Below are 9,862 nucleotides of genomic sequence, written 5' to 3'. Positions count from 1 at the left end.
AGAATGTCCCAATTCAAAGAAAGAGGGCCAGGCCTTTGAACTCCATCTATCATTAAGCCATTTCATGTGAACTTCCATTTGGGAATGCACATAACCTCTATAAAGCTGTTCTCTTCAACTGCAGGCAACACTGTGTAGGGACTCAGTTGTGAACCACCAGCAATCAGCAATACTTTAGCAACTGAATGCCTTGGAATCTGGGTGGCAGATCATGACATCCACTATGCAAGGTTATTAGTAAATATGCATGGGCTGAAATCCACAATGACACTAAATGAATTTAGCACTGCAATATAATAAATAAATCTGTTTTCAATAGAAAAAAAAAGTGTCATATAAGCAGTCTGGAACAATGGTAATGTTAATACTAACCTGAAAAAAATAGGTAATAGGTTTCAATAGAGTCTTACAAGATGTTGAAGCATACTATATTTAGACTTTTAAAAATATCCTGTTGGGAGAACTCTTACATGGTGATAAAAGGAAATTCAACAATCCCACAGAAGAAACTATAGAGTAAGGAGTCTTTTTTAAAATCTTTATTTTATAATTAAACTCTATCCATTCATCTCCATCCTTCCCTGGATTTTTTTCAAAAAGGGTGAGTTAATCCTCTCTCTCTCTGTCCAAAAGGTCATTAATTTCTTTTATGACAGCAATCAAGGGAATATATCACAAAAGAAAATTACATCAGAATGTAAAGGTACTGAAAACCTGTGCAATCTGTAAAGTGTATAACTGACAATGACATTCCTGCACACAACAGATGTCCACTAGAGTGTGAGTTCTTTGAGAGCAGGGATTATATCATCCATCTTTGTACACCAAATGCCTGCCACAATAACTGGCAAAGAAAAATGCCTGATAAATATTTGTGAGGGATCTAGTTAATTAAGAAATTGAGGAATATCAATTCTGTGCCTACACTCAAAATTCATTCAAGTGTCTAGTAAATGAATCATCTGAGTTTGACTGAGAACATTTTAAATAAAGTTTCAAATGTAAAGAGTATCCTCACAGACTTTTATTATGGGAATTCTATAGCTTATTAAAGGCAATTCAAAGTTATTTTTCTAAAAATGGGTATATAATAGCCTGTGTTATTCAATAAATACTATAAAGCCAGCATACATTGGGAATGAATTACAGGACAAGATGCTGCTAGGTGCTGGGAAGTAAGACAAATGATATGCAATACCTTCCTCCAAAGGACTTACAGTTTTCCAGTGACGGTAGGATTCAAGCGAAAGCTAATTACGGTCATGAAAGATAACATAAGAATTAAGTAGAAGTATATAGCTGAACTGATAATTCTTTACCAAGCTACAGGTTTCCCCTCCTTGGGTAACAGAACCCATTTTTTAGCTGAATACACAAACCCCCAGAATAATTATTTCCCAGCCTCCTCTGTGGTTATAGTACCAATGTGTTAATAGTCTGAATATTTGTGTCCTCCTGACACAAAAATTAATATATTGACATCCTAACCCCCAAGGTGACAGTATCGGGAAGTGGGGACTTTGGGAAGTGAACTGATCATGAGAGTTGAGCTCTTATCTATAAATGAGATTAGTGCCCTTATAAAAGAGGCCCTAGAGAGCTCCCTCATATATGTGAAGATACATGAGAAGATGACTATCTGTAAAACAGAAAAAGAGTCTTCACTAGACGCTGAATCTGCCAGTGCCTGAATCTTAGACTTCCCAGCCATAATAAATGTCTGTTGCTTAACCATCTCAGGTTGTGCTATTTTTGTCTTAGGAGCCCAAGACGACTAGGATACCATGTGACCAGTATCTGGTGGATGTGTAAGCAAGTGTCAGTGTAAGCAAGTGATCTGTGAGAATTCCAAGAAAGGCTCTTTCTCCCCTGCTGAATGCTCAGAATGGGAACATAATGGCCAGAGTTCTAGATGCCATCTTGCACCGTGAGGTAACTTAAAGAAAGAAATCCACATGCTGAGCACAGTAACTGGTAAACACCCTGAAGCCCTGGTGATTTCCACAGCAACCACGCTACCCATGGAAAGAAGTACCTGTCTTGGGGTGTCTGAGTGGCTCACTTGTTAAGCGTCTGCCTTTGGCTCAGGGCGTGATCTCAGGGTCCTGGGATCAAGCCCCACATCAGGCTCCTCCGCTGGGAGCCTGCTTCTTTCTCTCCCACTCCCCCTGCTTGTGTTCCCCTCTCTCGCTGGCTGTCTCTCTCTCTGTCAAATAAATAAATAAAATCTTAAAAAAAAAAAAAAAGAAGTACCTGTCTTGCTTAGGCCACTTCAACTTGTTTATATTTGTCAGTATCCTTTATTAAGTAAAGGCAAACTGAAATCTAGTGGATACTGGACAAGTGAAGAGCAGTCATTTGTTCTTATAGGAGTACTGGGAGTTTTAGGGAAGAGGCATCTTTTGAGTTAGACCTGACAGGATGAGAAAAAGTTGTCTTTTTTAAATTTTGAACTCTACCATTAGCCTGAAAAAAAAAACCAGAGATATATGTTAAAATATTTGTGTCAAATCAATTCCAAAGGAATAGTTAGTAATAAGAGCTATATTTATTGAGGTTCAGTTGTTCCAGTCTTCTTATTTAGCTATGGATATACTTAAAAGCTTTCTCTGAATCTCTAAAATGAAAGCCATAATTTATTTGCCTGTAAAAGACAAAAATTATCATAGAGCAGATCATAATTTTAAAAAAGCACACCTTAAAAATATACATAAGAGCCAATTATACTTGCAAAATAATTAATTTTGAGAGCAAAAATATATAAATGTATGTATTTTTGTTTGTATATGAAAATGACCTACCTGATCCCCTAAATATAGAGCGAATTATTCTGATATCATACTAAATACATAATGAACTGTGGGCAGAGCCTTCTGCAGATACCAAAGCAAAGCCAATAGAGAAATATATGAAAAACCTTTCACTCTGCTGACACCAATTTACAGACTGTAGCAATTTTTTGCAAAATATGTTATTGTCTTCTTTGACATATATTCCTAAACATATGAATATACAGGTTGACATACATTCCTGGAAAGAGTGCATGTGGTATTTGGAAGAAGGGGGAAGGAGAATATTGGGGAGCTACTGCAAATCATATAATATTGCAATTAACTTAAATATGTCCTTGGAAAGAACTCTGAAGTGAGCATTTTTATATTCAATTCAAAAAATTCCAGTAATTGTTTGAAATTGTCAAAACTTATCAAGAACTGTGAAGAGTCTCTTACCCTTCTTGCAAGCTAACAGGGTGCAAGGTAATCACAGTTTGATGGATGCTAGCAGATGACCCAAGACCCCTGGGTCAGAAACAAAGGATATTATTACTCTTGACAAATCCCAAGGAGGCAATGCAAAAGGGCACAGGAGGAGACTGTAAACACAGCACGCTATTGCCACAGAACCCAAATTTTTTTATAAAGTGCTGCAAACTTTCCTTGGACAATGAGAAGTATATTGTTTTTCATATATATTATATATAATATGTATTTATTATACTGGACAGCAAACAAATATGCTCTGGGCTGAACAAAGAGACAGTACCTCTATCTTCCAAGCTATACAGACATCCTTAAGAAGATAGGCAGTGCTTCTGATTACCAGATGTGCAGAAACCTAAGGAGCCCAGGGAGAATTATCTCTCAGAGAAATACATTCCCCATTGGAACCACATGACAAACCCAAGCCTTTGGGAGAGGAATCAGACTAGCAAGTATAAGGAACTGAAATGAGGCCAAGAGGTCTATATCTAGAGCAGGTTAAGAAGGAAGAGAACAAAAGACAGATCATATTGGGACTTTAAATCCATGGGGAAAAAGCAGGTTTTATTCTGAAGACAAAGGGGAGTCAATGAATATTTTCCAGCAAGGGAGGAACACAGTCTGCAATGCAATTTATATTTTTAAAATATTACATTTTAAAATATTACAAGTATTGAGACACCTGGGTGACTTAGTCAGTTGAGGATCTGATTTTAGTTCAGGTCATGATCCCAGGGTTGTGTGACTGAGCCCCATGTCAGGCTCCCCACTCAGCAGGGAGTTTGCTTGCGATTCTTTCTCTCTGCCCCTCCCCCTTGCTCTCGCGCTCTCTCTCTAAAAATAAGTAAATAAATCTTTGAAACAAACAAAAAATATATTACAAGTATTGGTTAAAGGCTACAAAGTTTCAGTTATGCAAGATGAACAAGTCCTAGAGATCTACTATATAGCACAGTGTCTATAGTTAACAATACTGCATTGTATAATTAAAATTTTGTTAAGAGGGAGGATCTTACATTAAGTGTTCTTATCACAAAATAATAATGGTAAATACTGAGAGTAGGAGGAAACTTTTGGGGGTGATGGGAAAAAACAGGACATTGGCTGATGTGCTGTGAGGGGAATGCATTATACAGGTAGAGCAAGAACAAGAGTAACACCAGGCAAACCAGTTATGAAGGGCAAAAAGGACTGAGGCAAGGATTAGCACAGTCAGGAGGAGATGGAAAGAGAACAAAGTCTGTATCTATTCTGAAGATGGAAATAATGGAACATAGTGATGAACTGGGTATGGAACAACTGGATGGATAGTTGGATGTATGAGATGGATCAGGAGCTAGATAGGGACAGGAGATTATTTGGAAGTCATAGGGAGTATGCTATGTAAAGATACAGGAATAGATGAGGATGCTGTATATAGAAAACAATAGAGAAGGAAACCTTGTGGCAAAGGCATACAGCCTGATGAGACAGGATAGAATAGGAGGAAGTCATAACAGGGAGCAAGAAAAGGAGCCACTGATTAGATATTCAAGATATTCAAAATTCAAGATAGTTTGGTGTCATGGAAACAGAGTGGAGATATTTCATAGAGCTGTGTCTAAAGCTTGTGAGAAGTCAGGTAACACAAGACAGAGACGTGCCCAGTAGATTTAGCAACATGGAATTTTTTGATGACCTGGGCAAGCTCAGTTTTACTGAAAGTCAAAGTCAAATTAAGAGCGGATTTATTTATTTTTTTAATAATATTTTTTTATTATGTTATGTTAGTCACCATACAGTATATCCTTAGTTTTTGATGTAATGTTCCGTGATTCATTATTTGCGTGTAACACCCAGTGGATTTAATTGTTCCCACCACTAGAAGAAATGATAATTATGTGGTCTGCAGAGGCCACATAGAGGTCTCTGCAGAGACCAGATAGAGGTGTCAATTAATGCTACAATGGCAATCATATTGTAATATGTGTATCAAATCAATATATTGTAACCTCAACATGTCTTAATGCCTACTCTATGTTATGTATCAATTACATTCAAAAAAAGTGAAAAATATGGTAAAGTTTATGAATTGGCATTCAGTGGGCACTTCCACTCAATACATAATAGAATGTTTATTATAACATAGTCCCATCTACTTTATCATGAAGCTAAGAGATCTGTCAGTAGTGCCTTTCACCTTGGTAGCCAAAGGCTGATGTGTAATAAACATTTAATAAAGATTTTAAATGAAACAAACAAAAGGATGGATTGAGGAGAAAACCATAAGTGAATAGGTGAGCGCTAAGGAATGCTTTGTGAGCACAGATAGCTCCTTTCTGGAGAGATTTAGGGCTCATGAGTGTATGCGGTCAAAGAACTTCTTCTAATGGGAGGTGGTAGAGCAGATTTTTATATTATTGGGAAAGATCCAGAAAGCACCATGATCTTTGGGAAGGGCAAAGAGGACAGGTGGAGAAGTTTATATTTCAAAGGCTCAGAGGCAATTATTTCACAAAACAGGAGGGTAACTGTAAAATCTGTGCATAAGGGAAATCAGATTTGTATCTTTGGCAGGAAAAGGAAAGAGTTCTATTCTAATAAAACTCCATTTTTTTCAATGAAGTATGGTCTTCACATTTTTTCTTATGAAATGTCTTATTTTCCCAGTGAAAAATGGAGGTCAGGAGTTGAATGTATGGGTAAGGGAGGGACAGGGACAACCGGGAGGATGGAGAAGAGAAGAAAATACAGAAAGAAAATACTAGCAAGAATCCTTTTAGGAGGTTATGATTTTGTTCGTTCCTAAAGAATATGCATGAACAGTTCTAAGAAGGTTTGACTAGAGAACTCACCGAGATTATAGATCAAAGTCAGGAGGAAACAGAAAACCCTGATAACGTAAACTATGGTTGCTAAACATTTTGCACTAGGTTAAGTACCTACTATATACTATTGTAATTTTCACAAATCATGAGCAAGGGATGATTTTCCCATTTTACAATTGAGAAGATCAATGTTCAGAAACATGAAGCAGCTTTCTTGAGGTGAACCATAACCAGTAAATAACAGAATTGGATTTAGAATCAAGTCTGATTCAGAAGCTCATTTTCTTCACACAGCAGTAGGGAGCCATCAGACACTTTTATTCAAGGAAGGTATGTGAAGAGATCTCCATTTCAGGAAGGTACTTTTTACAAAAGTGTGGATAAATCAGTGTAACAGAGACAAGAGGTAGAACCAAGCTTAGAGAGAGTTGCTCTCGGCCAGTTCTTGGTAAAGGCATAACAATGGAAGGACAGAAACTAAGCATCTGTAGGTATGTTAAGTAGATATCGAGGTGATGGACCCCACATCTACCTAATATGGTTCCCTTTCTGCCATGTCAATTTACTTCTTTTTTTTTTAAGATTTTATTTTTAAGTAATCTTTACACCCAACATGTGGCTCGAACCTACAACCCCTAGATCAAGTTAGATGCTCTACTCACTGAGCCAGCCAGGGGCCCTCGTATCAATTTACTTCTATTCTGCTACCAATGGCTCTAAAAAGGAGATGCTGGCACCATTTTGCTCTCCCTTTCCTTTTCACCGTCTCCCCTGACTTCAAAGGAAGGGGCCTGGGGGGGTTGGCGATGAAGAGGGAAAGGAATGAGAGGAGGGCACTTACAAAGCACTAAGGCAAGCTCATCCGCATTGTCTCAGGAAGATTCAGGAATAAGTCGGCATGAGTAACCTGAAATACCTTTGAGTATTAGAGGAGGGTGTGTGGGGGGGGAGCTCCAGAACATGGGTAAGACAACACCAGACCCATCCTCCTGGATTTGTGTTGCTTGAAAAACACATTCCCCTTTCACGTTTTTAAACTTTGCGTGTATGTGAGAATTGTGAAAAACTGCAGAGAACAGTATCTGAAGACAGACGATCCAATATGAATTTAAAAACAATCACCTTATGTGGACATGGACTCAGCATTCACCAAATGTTTGTAATAAACAGAAATGTTCTCCTAACAGGTGCAGTTGCTGCAATGAATATCACAGCAGGCACACGTGGCGTTTCCTCTACAGTTGGGCCATTGAAACAAAGTGCAGAATAATAAAAATATATGACTGCTCAGATGTATTGGGAGAAAATCATTTGCCCAATGGTAATTGATGCTTACTGAGGACAGGGAAACACAAGAAAAGTATTGTGATTCAGCCCATATTTCTGTTGCCACCTATATAGCTACTCCACAGGCAGAAGAGAAATAGATTGTGAATTCGTCTTTGGGGCAGTATATTATTTCATGTATTTTTTTTCTGTCTTGGGTTTCCTTTTATTCCTTTTTCACACAACACCTTTCTTTGATTTTTTTTAACGTGCCATGTAGTATACATTTATTTCTCTTTTTCTTCCCCTCATGGTATGGGGGGGAAATCCCTGAACAGATGTTGCTTTAAGATTGCCAAACTCATTTTGCTTTTGATGTGCCATGCTCAAAGATACTTTCTGGAGAGCACATTGGAAAAATGTACTCCTTGTTGTGTACTGTACATTTAATAGCAGGAAAACAGTTGGGAAAGGATTTTTAACACCGTTCCTGAAAATGCCAATGTCATTGAGCGTTCAACAATGAGCAGAAGGAAAAATCTGCAAAGGGTTCACATGATGAGACACAAAGGTTGCATTTATAAGTCTGTTAACAGTATTTGGAGATAGACGATCCAATATTAATTTATTTTTTTTAAAGATTTTATTTATTTATTCGACAGAGATAGAGACAGCCAGTAAGAGAGGGAACACAAGCACGGGGAGTGGGAGAGGAAGAAGCAGGCTCATAGCAGAGGAGCCTGATGTGGGGTTCGATCCCATAACGCCAGGATCACGCCCTGAGCCAAAGGCAGACGCTTAACCACTGCGCCACCCAGGCGCTCCATAATTTTAAAACAATCACTTTATGTGGATATGGCCTCCATGTTCATCAAATGGTTATAATAAGCAGAAATTTATGAATAATGCTATATTTTAAATATATATTTTATATATTATATTATTTATATAAAAATGCTTAGGGCAGGAAGGAATTTAACAACTTGAAAAGGCAGTTTAATAAGCATTAAAAATTATAATAAAGCTCAGGAAAAAAATTCCCAAAATAAACAACAAACAATTAGTACCACATTTCCCCTAAAACCAGTTGGCAGTGAAACCGTGTAAGTTAAGCCTTCATCCTCCTGAACATGCACACCAACATACGCAAGCATACACACACATACACACACACCCCGCACATATGCTTTCTTCCTAGCTAAACTGACATTTGACACTCAAAGCTATGATAAGAATCCAACTGAAGGTAAGTACTGTATAACCAGTGTATACATTGGTCTGGTCTCTATCCTCTGTAGTGAAAAGTGGGAGATTACATGGAGCCATATTAAAACACAATGAGGCACTGCCAGCCTGGCCATTTTTAGCTGGGGAAATGCTGAAGAGATGGACAGAGAGCTGAGATAATGGGGCTGGATATAGGGTGCCTGCACGTTTTATGCAGAAATGTAATACATGCACAGGTGACAGAAAATATTCAAATTAAAGTGGGTGATCATGGAATGCAGATGGATTCCTCCAATGCTGGTATTCTAAAAGTATAGAAATGGTATAAATAAATGTGCACTGTACTAGTTTACTAGGACTGCTATAGCAAAGCACTACGGACTGGGTGGCTTAACAATAGAAATCCATTACCTCACAGTCCTAGAGTCCAGAAGTCTAATCAAGGTGTCAGCAGAGTTGGTTTCATTTTGAGGTCTCTCTCCATGGCTTATAGATGGCTACCTTCTCCCTATGTCTTCATGTGATCTACCTTCTGTGCTGTTTCTGCGTCTTGGTCTCTTCTTGTCAGAACACTAATCACACTAGGTTAGGGCTCTTCCCAAGGACATTAATTATCTCTTTAATGACCTTATCTCCAAATACAGTCACTTTCTGAGGTACTGGGGGTTAGGGTTTTACCATATGAGTTTTGGAGGGACACAACTTAGCCCATAACCGAACACTGACCTCCTGTGTCCAGAACTGAGCTACACGTTAGGGGTATACAGAAGTAGGCCCTGGTCATTGTCTCCAAGGAGCTTACAAATGAGTGTGACACCTAGTGCCTACTTCACAGAGTGCTACAACATAAATGCAAATGACTGAATAACCAAGTTGATGAAATCAAGGAAGACACACAAAACATGTGACATTTGAGCTGTGACTTGAACACTGAGCAGAAACTCACTGGACAGGGAAGGGTTATGAAGGCTACATCAGGGAGGGAGTATGACAACCTGGCAAAGATAGAGACCTTCAGAGAGACATAGTCAAGGCTTATGACATCCCCAAGGAACCACCAAAGCACAAGCAAATGAATTAGTACAAAAGTTGTTTAAATGCCCCCTCTAAGAGCTCTAACGTATTCTAGACAATTAAGGGAACACTTAAGATATGTATGAAATTCAACTTTAAGGTTGGGTCTGCATGGATTTTTATAGCAAACTGTTGCTCCAACTTTAGAGTCTAATAACGGTAATTAAAATAAGACATCAGGAACTTCTAATTCTCCCAGAATTTGAAACAGAGATATTTTAAGTCAGA

Source organism: Ailuropoda melanoleuca, chromosome 3, assembly GCF_002007445.2.
Source record: "Ailuropoda melanoleuca isolate Jingjing chromosome 3, ASM200744v2, whole genome shotgun sequence".
Taxonomy (NCBI): domain Eukaryota; kingdom Metazoa; phylum Chordata; class Mammalia; order Carnivora; family Ursidae; genus Ailuropoda; species Ailuropoda melanoleuca.
This window is presented reverse-complemented; position numbering follows the sequence as displayed.